The following is an 11,337-nucleotide window of genomic DNA, read 5'->3' as shown; positions in this document are numbered from 1 at the left end:
GAGGAAACACTTTTTCTTACCGAGAGTGGTGAGTCTGTGGAATTCTCTGCCTCAGAGGGCGGTGGAGGCAGGTTCTCTGGATGCTTTCAGGAGAGAGCTAGATAGGGCTCTTAAAAATAGCGGAGTCAGGGGATAGGGAGAGAAGGCAGGAACAGGGTACTGATTGGGGATGATCAGCTATGATCACATTGAATGGCAGTGCTGGCTCGAAGGGCCAAATGGCGTACTCCTGCACCTATTGTCTATTGTCTATTGTCTAAAGCTGAAGCTAACCGGCTGATGACATCACAATGCCTCTACTCATCGCGGCCAGCTACGCAGATTTTTCAAGGCGCAGCCTGCTGGCCACTCTTTTTCACTAGCTGCGAGATATGTGGCCCCCCTCCAAAACCCGCACTCCGACGGCCAACCCGAGAGATCATCACCGGAGGTCACCGGCACTCACGAGCACTCACGAACTTCCCGGCTTGCTTTTGAAAAACTTTCTCTTCGCGGCCTGCGCAGCGAGTGAAGTCACTGCCCTCCCCCGCCGCTTCCCTCCCACAGCTATCTGCCCCCCATCTCCCTCCCTCCCTCTCCCCCCCACTCGCTCCCACTCCCCCTCACTTCGGGTTTCCCGAGAGATGCAGAGTCGGGCCCTGTACTCTCTCTCGCTCTCCCAGGGCTCTCTCCACTTTTCACAGCCCACTCACACCCGGCTCCCCTCCACCTCTCCCCCCTCCTCTTCTCCCCCCTCCTCTTCTCCCCCCTCCTTCTCCCCCCCTCCCCTCTCCTCCCTCCCCTCTCTCCCCTCCTCTCTTCCCCCCTCTCTCCCCCCTCCCATCCTTCCTTCTCCATCCTCCCCTCTCCTTTTCTCCCCACCTCACCCCCTTCCTCTTATCCCCCCCTCCCCTCTCCTCCCTCCCCCTCCATCTCTTCCCCCTCTTCTCTCTACCCTCCCCTCTCCTCCCTCCCCCTCTCTCACCCCTCCTCTTTCCCCCTTCTCTCTATCTCCCCATCCCTCCTCCATCCCACCCTCTCCCCTCTACTATCTCTCTCCCCTCCCTCTCCCCCCTCCCCTCTACCCCCCTCTACCCCCCCTCTCCCACCTCCTCTCCCTCCCACCCTCTGCCCGCCTCCCCACTACCCTCCTCCAGCCACCTCACCCCTCCTTCACCCCCTCACCCCTCCTCCAACCCCCTCACCCACCTCCTCTCCCTCCCACCCTCTGCCCGCCTCCCCACTACCTTCCTCCAGCCCCCTCACCCCTCCTTCACCCCCTCACCCCTCCTCCAACCCCCTCTCCCCTCCTCCAACCCCCTCTCCCCTCCTCCAACCCCCTCTCCCCTCCACTCCCTCTGCTCCACTCTCCCCCCTCTTTACCTCCCTCCTCTCTCCCCTCCTCTCTACCCCCTCCTCTCTACCCCCTCCTCTCCCCCCCTCTCTCCCCCTCCTCTCTCCCCTCTACTCTCCCTCCCTCTCCCCTCCCCACCCCCTCCACCCCTCCCCCTCACTCCCCTCCACCTCCATCCCCTTCCCATTTCCCCTCTCCCCCCCCCCCCACTCCCCCCTCTTCCCCCCTCCCTCCCCCTCTCACACCCCCCCTCTCACCCTCCTCCCCCCCTGTGTGTGTGTGGGGGGGTAATTAGTGTGTGTGTAACACTGCAGCCCCCCCCCCCCCAGCAACTGTGCTTTGAGGGGACGAGACCCAACGGGTCCCCCTTGGTCATGTATATATAAGGTATAATAATATATGGTTTAAATAGACTTGGGCGCTTACTTTTTCGATCTCATTTTCTAATTAGTTTAAATATTAATGTGCAACTTTTGGCACTGACAAGTTATGACTTCCTTCTCAATTATATTTTATCTAAATCTGTGCAAACGTTCATGTAGTTCCGAGACATGCGTCACAAAGTTAAATTCTAGACACATTTTTGATGCTCGGCGCACTCGACTCTCTCTCTCTATCATGATTGCTATCACTCTCTCTGAACTGTTACTCTCTTCCCTACTCTCTATATTCATCATCTCTGTGTCCCCTCTCTGTCAATCTATTTCCCCTTACCCTTCCTGCACTCACGGCATCTCTCCCTCGCTTTCCCTGTATCTCTTTTACCGTTCTATCTCTGCCTTTGCTCCAGGCACTCGCCCTGAACTCCCTTCATCTTCCCACTCTTCCTTAGAGCTCATCGGCCGGTTTTCATATCTGCCCCCTTTTGGTCCACTATCGTCCACCCCCTTTTATTGTTCTTTCTTCCCTATCTCTCCCCCCACCCCGCCCCACACACACACACACCAACTCTCACTGCTCAGTCATCTCTCTCATACTCATACTGCACGTGGTTTCCCAGATGTTGCCTCTTGACATCTGCATAATTTGTCAACCATATTGCCGAACACTTAGCCCCGTTCCGCCAAAATCTGTCGGATTTCCCCTCTGCTAAACATTGTAACTCCCCTTCCCACACTGCCCTTTCGGTCATGGGCCTCCTCCAATGCCAGAGTGATGCTACTTGCAATCTGAAAGAACGCTGTTTCATATTCCGTGCTGGTAGTTTGCATCTTAACGGTATGAACATTTTATACTCCAATGTGAGGTAATTAACTTACAAATTCTCGCTTCCTCCCGCACTTCCCCCTGCCTCAGGCAGGCTTGCACCTTATTCTCACCTCCACAACTTTTATGTTTTAATCTTTGGTCTCAAGCACCTCAATATGAAACATGCTTCACCAAAATCCGCCCATCGTTCAGCTAAGGACCTCAGATGGGCTGTAAAATATTCTTCCTTCAATGCATGGACTTTAATCATCAATATATAAAAATTGATACAATAAAATCAATTGTGCAAATGAAAAGAAGTCTGAGTTGTTCAGTTTTATTTACAGATGTATTTGTCTGCTTCCAGATCCAATCACTATCTCTAACTTTTCACAGAGATGGATTCAGTGAGTGCAAACTGAACTACCCTCTCCCATCCACTCCCCTCTTCCTCCTCCCGCCCCCAACCCTCGTTCTGCACTCCCCCCTACCCTTCTCCCCTCCCCTCCCCTCCCCCCTTCTACCCTTCCCCCCTCTTCCCCCGCCCCACTCTTCTCCCCCATCTCCAGTCCCCACTCATGTCAATTTGTGTCGATAGTGAGCGTGAGTTCGCTTACCTGCGTTTGTGCTTGAACGTGTGTGAGAGTATGTGTGTGAGTGCATGGATGAGTTTGTATACATGTATGGGTTTGTGAGAGTGAATGTGTGAGATTGTGTAAATGGGTTGGAGTGTGTGCACGTGTATGTGTGTGCGTTTGCAGGAATTTGTAAGTGTGCGCATGTCTGTGTTTGTGAGTGTGTCAGAGTTTGTAAGAATGTCTGTATTTTTGTGTGTTTATTTCTGTGCGAATGTGTGAGTGGGCGGGTGAGTGTGTGAGCATGTGTAACTGTGATGGAATATATCTGAGTCTCTGAGAGGGAGAGTGCATGTGTGTTTCTGAGTGACATTATTTGCATGCGTGAGGATATGTGGGTGTTTAAACATAGAAAATAGGTGCAGGAGGAGGCCATTCGGCTCTTCGAACCAGCACCATCATTCATTGTGATCATGGCTGATTGTCCCCTATCAATAACCCGTGCCTGCCTTCTCCCCATATCCCTTGACTCCACTAGCCCCTAGAGCTCTATATAACTCTCTTTTAAATCCATCCAGCGATTTGGCCTCCACTGCCCTATGTGGCAGGGAATTCCATAAATTCACAACTCTCTGGGTGAAACGTTTTTTCTCACCTCAGTCTTAAATGACCTCCCCTTTATTCTAAGACTGTGGGCCCTGGTTCTGGACTCGCCCAACACTGGGAACATTTTTCCTGCATCTAGCTTGACCAGTCCTTTTATAATTTGATATGTTTCTATAAGATACCCCCTCATTCTTCTAAACTCCAGTGAATGCAAGTCTAGTCTTTTCAATCTTTCCTCATTTGACAGTCCCGCCATCCCAGTGATTAATCTCATGAACCTATGCTGCACTGCCTCAATCACAAGGAAGTCCTTCCTCAAATTAGGAGACCAAAACTGTACACAATACTCCAGATGTGGTCTCACCAGAGCCCTATACAACTGCAGAAGAACCTCTTTACTCCTATACTTAAATCCTCTTGTTATGAAGGCCAACATCCCATTAGCTTTCTTCCCTGCCTGCTGTACCTGCACGCCAACTTTCAGTGACCAGCGTACAAGGACGCCCAGGTCTCGCTGCATCTCCCCCTTACCTAACCTAACCCCATTGAGATAATAATCTGCCTCCTTGTTTTTGCCGCCAAAGTGGATAACCTCACATTTATCTATATTATACTGCATCTGCCACGCATCTGCCCACTCACTCAACCTGTCCAAGTCACCCTGCAACCTCCTAACATCCTCTTCACAGTTCACACTGCCACCCAGCTTTGTGTCATCCGCAAACTTGCTAGTGTTGCTCCTAATTCCCTTTTCCAAATCATTAATATTTATGGTAAACAGTTGTGGCCCCAACACCGAGTCTTGCGGCACTCCACTCGCCACTGCCTGCCATTCTGAAAAGGACCCGTTCACTCCTACTCTTTGCTTCCGGTCTGCCAACCAATTTTCTATCCATGTCAACACCCTACCCCCAATACCATGTGCTCTAATTTTAGTCACCAGTCTCCCGTGCGGGACCTTATCAAAGGCTTTCTGAAAGTCTAGATACACTACATCCACTGGCACCACTTCATCCATTTTACTTGTCACATCCTCAAAAATTTCCAGAAGATTAGTCAAGCATGATTTCCCTTTCATAAATCCATGTTGGACTAATCCTTTTACTGCTATCCAAATGCCCCATTATTACCTCTTTAATAATTGACTCCAGCATCTTTCCCACCACCGAAGTCATGCTAACTGGTCTGTAATTCCCCGTTTTCTCTCTCGCTCCTTTCTTGAAAAGTGGGAGACAATGTGAGAGAATGTGTGGGTATGTGAGTTTCTGAGAATGTTTGATTATGTATTTGTTTGATAGAATGAAACGGTGTAAGTGTGTATATGAAGGTTGAGCCAATGTGTGCCCATGAGTGTGTTTGTGCACATGTGTGTGCAAATTCATGTGTATGTTTGTGTGTGTGAATGCATGCATGTGTGTGTGATTGCTTATGAGAAAGTGGGAGAGTATGTAAATGAAATGAGGTTGTGAGTGCATGTTCCGGTGCCATTATGTGTGTTTGAGTTTCTTTGACAGAAGCCTGAGTATTGGGAGACTTTTAAAGAGCAGCAGAAGATAACTAAAAAGGCAATACGGGGAGAAAAGATGAGGTATGCAGCTAAGCTAGCCAAGAATATAAGGGAGGATAGTAAAAGCTTCTTTAGGTTTGTGAAGAGGAAAAAAATAGTTAAGACCAAAGTTGGACCCTTGAAGACTGAAACAGGTGAATTTATTATGGGGAAAAAAGAAATGGCAGTCAATTTGAAAAAGTAGTTTGGATCAGTCTTCTTTAAGGAGGACACAAACCATTTCCCTGATGTACTAGTGGCCAGAGGATCTAGGGTGATGGAGGAACCGAAGGAAATTCACATTAGGCAGGAAATGGTGTTGGGTAGACTGATGGGACTGATGAATTCCCAGAGCCTGATGGTCTGCATCCCAGGGTACTTAAGGAAGTGGCTTTACAAATTGTGGATGCATTGGTGATCATTTTCCAATGTTCTCTTGATTCAGGATCAGTTCCTGTGGATTGGAGGGTAGTTAATCTTATCCCACTTTTATGAAAGGCGGGAGAGAGAAAACAGGGAATTATAGACCAGTTAGCCTGACATCGGTGGTGGGGAAGCTGCTGGAGTCAATCATAAAAGGTGAAATAGCGGCACATTTGGATAGCAGTAACAGGGTCGGTCCGAATCAGCATGGATTTACGAAGGGGAAATCATGCTTGACTAATCTTCTGGAATTATTTGAGGATGTAACTAGGAAAATGGACAAGGGAGAGCCAGTGGATGTAATATACCTGGACTTTCAGAAAGCATTTGATAAGGTCCCACATAGGAGATTAGTGGAAAACTTTAGAGCACATTGTATTGGGCTAGGGTACTGACATGGATAGAAAACATAGAAACATAGAAACATCGAAAATAGGTGCAGGAGGAGGCCATTCAGCCCTTCGAGCCTGCACCTCCATTCATTGTGATCATGGCTGATCGTCCCCTATTAATAACCCGAGCCTGCCTTCTCCCCATATCCCTTGATTCCACTAGCCCCTAGAGCTCCATCTAACTCGCTCTTAAATTGGTTGGCAGACAGAGTAGGGATTAACGGGTCCCTTTCAGAATGGCAGTCAGTGATTAATGGGGTACTGCAAGGCTTGATGCTGGCACCGCAGCTATTTGCAAAGTACATCAATTATTTAGATAAAGGGATTAATAGTAACATTAGCAAATTTGCAGATGACACAAATCTGGATGGCAGTGTGAACTGTGAGGAGGATGCTATGAGGATGCAGGGTGACTTGGACAGGTTGGGTGAGTGGGCAGATACATGGCAGATGCAGTATAATGTGGATAAATGTGAGGTTATCCACTTTTCTGGCAAAAACAGGAAGGCAGATTATTATCTGAATGGTGTCGCCAGGAAAAGGGGAAGTACAACGAGATCTTGGTGTCCTTGTTCATCACTCACTGAAAGTAAGCATGCAGATACAACCAGCAGTGAAGAAAGCTAATGGCATGTAGGCCTTCATAACAAGAGGAGTTCAGTATAGGCCAAAGAGGTCCTTCTGCAGGTGTACAGGGCCCTAGTGAGACTGCACCTGGAGTATTGTGTGCAGTTTTGGTCTCCAAATTTGAGGAAGGACGTTCTTGCTATTGAGGGAGTGCAGCGTAGGTTCACCAGGTTAATTCCCGGGATGTCGAGACTGTCATATATTGATAGAATGGAGCGGCTGGGCTTGTATACTTTGGAAATTAGATACTAGTGGTTCTTCTTGAAACATATTAGATTATTAAGGGATTGGACACGTTAGAGGCAGGAAACATGTTCCCGATGTTGGGGGAGTCCAGAACCAGGCGCCACAGTTTAAGAATAAAGAGTAGACAATTTAGAATGGATCTCCCCATCTGATCCCGGTGAACCTGTGGCCACTTACTCAGTTGTTGGTTGATGGTGCCAGCGAAATTCCACCTGGCTTGCCAAATGATGATGTTTGCATCTTAATCAACAGACAAAATACTATGAGTTAAGGTAAGCCATACAACCTTTTACTTTTTACGTCAAACGGGAGTTGCTGGAGGTGTTACAGTCTCCCAAAATACCATTCTAATTAACAAAAATCCTGCGGTCTTTTATACAAAAATAGTCACATATGCAGAATATCAGGGGCATTAGGTTATGTCCCAAAATGCAACAGTCCAGTCCTAACATGTCGTTTATCTGAGCCAGCTCAGTGGCTGTCCCGTTATCAGTTAGTTCCCCTTTCAGGCCTCTCTTATCTGACTGAACTATTCGATTAGAAAGCTTGTCTGAAAACAACCAATGCAAAGCCATAAAATCTGGTCATGCATTCCAGCAAGCAACGCAATAGCAATTACATTATTTTAAATTGTTCCAATCCATCTCCCCAATATTCACAATTTCAGATTCCTAGTATAAATATATACTAATAACAATTTCCCAAATTAACATTTTTTATTTTGATATATTGGCTTATCCAAATGTCATCTAACACATGGCCAGTGTGGCATCCAAGTCTCCTTTTGAACTCAATTGAAAAGATAAGAAATAGAAAGAAAACACATTTAAAACATAAGACAAAACAACCTACATTTTTCATCTCTCCCGTTGAAAGTTAAGAGAATATAAAGAATGAACAGTTAATTTTCATAGATTGCTAACACATTTGAAAAGAACAAAGGAAAATAAAATAACTGTGTGTCGCTCCGCCCCCATACACTTGCAGTTTCTTAAAATATATGAGATTTATCACGTAAAAGAGTTCAATGATATCCTATTTCATCTGAAGTGTAGGATTAAATCAGCATTCATCCAAAACTGGTTCCACAAACAAGTAACAGTCTTCTCATTCTCACTTTAAAGAAATCATGCAACTCTTAATACTTTGATACACCCAAATACATTCGTACATTGTTCATAAATTCTACACATACTGAAAAACAGTCATGGTCCAAAACACACATTTAGACATTCCTATATCCCTCTCGATCTTCTCTCTCCCTCCGTTATTGATTACCCCCCCCCCCCTTTACACTGCTTATTTCATAATAGCTTCAAAGTGTAATCTACATTCCACACATACCACGTTCCCTTTCTCCTTCCAACATACACACATTTTATCTGAGAGCAGTGCGTCAGAGGCCCATCAAAGCATCATGGTGCAGCCCTCTCATTTCCATAGATTTTTCTCATATACAAAAGCGTCCCCTTGTAATTCCTAACCCCCCCCCCCCCCCCCCTCCCTCCCTTTGTCTGACAAGACCGTTCTGTTACTGGAATCTTTGGTTCTGTGGGGACCAGTGGAAAGAATTTACAAGCTGCCATGCAGGCAGTACAGTCATTTAGAGCATTCCCCTGGGAAACTACTTTGTTGGGCCACTCATATAGGCCAGGTGGAGTGGGAGGACTGAGGCTTGCAGTATGATTGTATTTACGTTGTGAAAGCATAGTCTTTAAGTTGTGAAAGTCTTCTTGCTGGAATAAGAGAGTTGAAATGAGAAAGATTCATCTGCTAGGAATGGGCGGGCATAATTCACAATGGGATGGTCCAATTCCCTGTCAGTCAGGATCCTGGGCGCTGTGATTGGACATTGGCCCAGATAGTGATTAGTCAGACCCACTGTCTTTCAGGGTTTTGCCACACCCCACACCCATCAATCTCCACAAACAAAGCCACAAAGTCTACTCTTTGTCTCTCTTCAGCAGAGGCACGCTCGCTGCTCTGTACCCAAAGTTATTCAAAGTTCGAAGGCAAGTTTGTTTTGAACAAAAGTACAGGCTGTTGGCTGGGATTTAAAGTTCTTGAGCAGCCTCAATTCTCAGCCTTTTTTTTCTTCTGGTTTGTCTGATGTTTCTCTCTCTGGTGCTCTGCGTTGTTTAACTCTCTCACTGCTGGGTTCAATACTGCTCCTCCTTCTGCCTCACCCCTTTCCCTTCTTCTTTCTTAACTGCCTTTTTAGTCTCCAAGTATCAGTATCATTTTCGTCTGGGGGTGCCCTTCCATGTAGGGGCGCTAGAGCCCCCCCCCCCCCCGGATCCTTATTTGGGGAAGGTGGTCGACACTATTCCCGACTTTGCTCCTCATTCCCCACCAAATTTGTTCCATCTTCCCCCCTCTTCTATAAACAGGTCGCTATGCCAGACGAGGGGTCTCCAGAGAAATCAACAATACTGGGTTTGTTCTTAACTACTAATTGCTTGTTTTCTGAACTCTTATCAGCGCTTTCTTTGGCCATTCACAATTTGCAATTTTATGTTACCTAATTAGTCCCTATTCTCCCTGACTTTAGCTGTTCTGCCCGTACAGACCCCTATCTACCTAGGGCGGTATCCACAGAACGTCTTATCCTGCCCGTAGAGACCCCTTACTCTTCTAAGTGCGGTACCACAGAATGCCTTGTCCATTCAGTCCCCTTTCTCTTCTTAGAGCGGTATCCACAAGGTCTCAATATTATCCTGCCTGTACAGACCCCTTACTCTTCTCAGGGCGGTATCCACGAGGTCCTATTCACATCACACAGAACCTACTTTCTTAGATCAATTTTACTCTACTTAGCCTACTGCGCAGTCTTCTCGAGTAATCCTCCAGGTCACCTCTTAGAATAATTTAGTGACAGATTCTTTGGATCTGAGTGGATCTCTGACAGCCTAGATGCTTCTGTGTCCCCAGTGGCTTCCCGTTTACAACAGGTTATTAGTCCAAATTAAGCAGAAACCCGCCTAACTTTTTGCAGGTGGCCATCCTTGTCCTGTTGTTCCCGGGAGCCACCGAGTGGCTGGGAAGCGCCCTTCTCCTTTACCAAACGGGCCTCTTTCCGAACCTGCTCGCTGCGCCAGTTTTGTTGTGGTTACCGGTACTCAAATATAAGTCCAGCGATGTGGAGAAATCTTCAAGAAGTTCAAACCTTTATTTGCAAATCAAGGCTGGGACACTCAAAGAGTAAATCGCTTGAAAGGCCACTTCAGACAAAGAGTTGCTTCTTTGTATGGCATGTTTAACTGTATGTCCCACCCCCAATACATTTCCATACCCAATCACTTGTAGCCATTCCCTTTCATTTATTTTCCATTCCGTAATCCATCCTTATTTAAACCACATGATTTCTCTTATCTTGGCCCCCCCATATATCTTGGTCATCCCAGCTAGGGTTGTTACAGAATTAAAAAGGTCATATTCCAGTCACAATTGATTTACGCAAATTGCCGAACTAGCTAGGAGAGAAGACATACACACTGTTTACAAAAACAAACAAAAGCACACAAAGGCGAACAGAGCACAAATGGCTTATATAAACATGGAAAAGCTAGTCCAAACATGCAGAGCAAAAGCTAAATACAAAGGATAATAGATAAAGGATAATAGTTAAGTATCTCAAGTATTACAATCACTAAGAAAATAAAAAATATAAAGACACTATACTCCCGTAATCACTGCTAGCTGAGCCATTGTGATGTCATCAGTTGAAGCTGGTCTTTTTAAAATTCAAAGTCTGTTGATTATTTTAAAATTTAAGAGAAGTAAGTTTATTGGCCAAGTATTCACATACAAGGAATTTGCCTTGGTGCTTCGCCCACAAGTAACAACATGATATACAATGACAGTTACAAATGACTCAGAAAACACTAAAGCATTAATGATAAAACACCATTGATCAAGCCTGTGAACCAACAAAATACCAGATCAAAGGGAGGCTACAGATTTTTGGCTGTTGAATAGAGCAACTACTCGTGGATAGTAACAAGTCGAGAAATAAAGCATAAAATGTTCAGTGAAGATGTTCTCTGCTTAGAGGGGAGAATGTGAATCAGAATATGTAAAAATCTTGTGAAAGTTGGCATTTTTAAAGCTCTAATCACGAACAGCGTGAAACATCGGATGAAATCTTCAGTGAAGATGATCACTGCTGGCCGAGCCATTGTGAGGTCATCCATGAAAGCTGGTTGTTTTAAATGCAAAGTCTTTTGATTTTTAAACTTCTTACTTACTTTTAATCAGTAATAAATCGAGAAATAAAGCATAAAATGTTCAGTGAATGTGCTCTTGCCCTTAAGGGGAAAAGTATCAATCAGAAAATGTAAAAATGTAATCGTTACCTCGTAGTGTTTCAGAGAAGATGTAAAGCCAACATGTACAAGATCA

This window comes from Amblyraja radiata, chromosome 33 (genome assembly GCF_010909765.2).
Source record: "Amblyraja radiata isolate CabotCenter1 chromosome 33, sAmbRad1.1.pri, whole genome shotgun sequence".
Lineage (NCBI taxonomy): Eukaryota > Metazoa > Chordata > Chondrichthyes > Rajiformes > Rajidae > Amblyraja > Amblyraja radiata.
The sequence above is the reverse complement of the archived record's forward strand: the minus strand, read 5'-3'. Positions refer to the sequence as shown.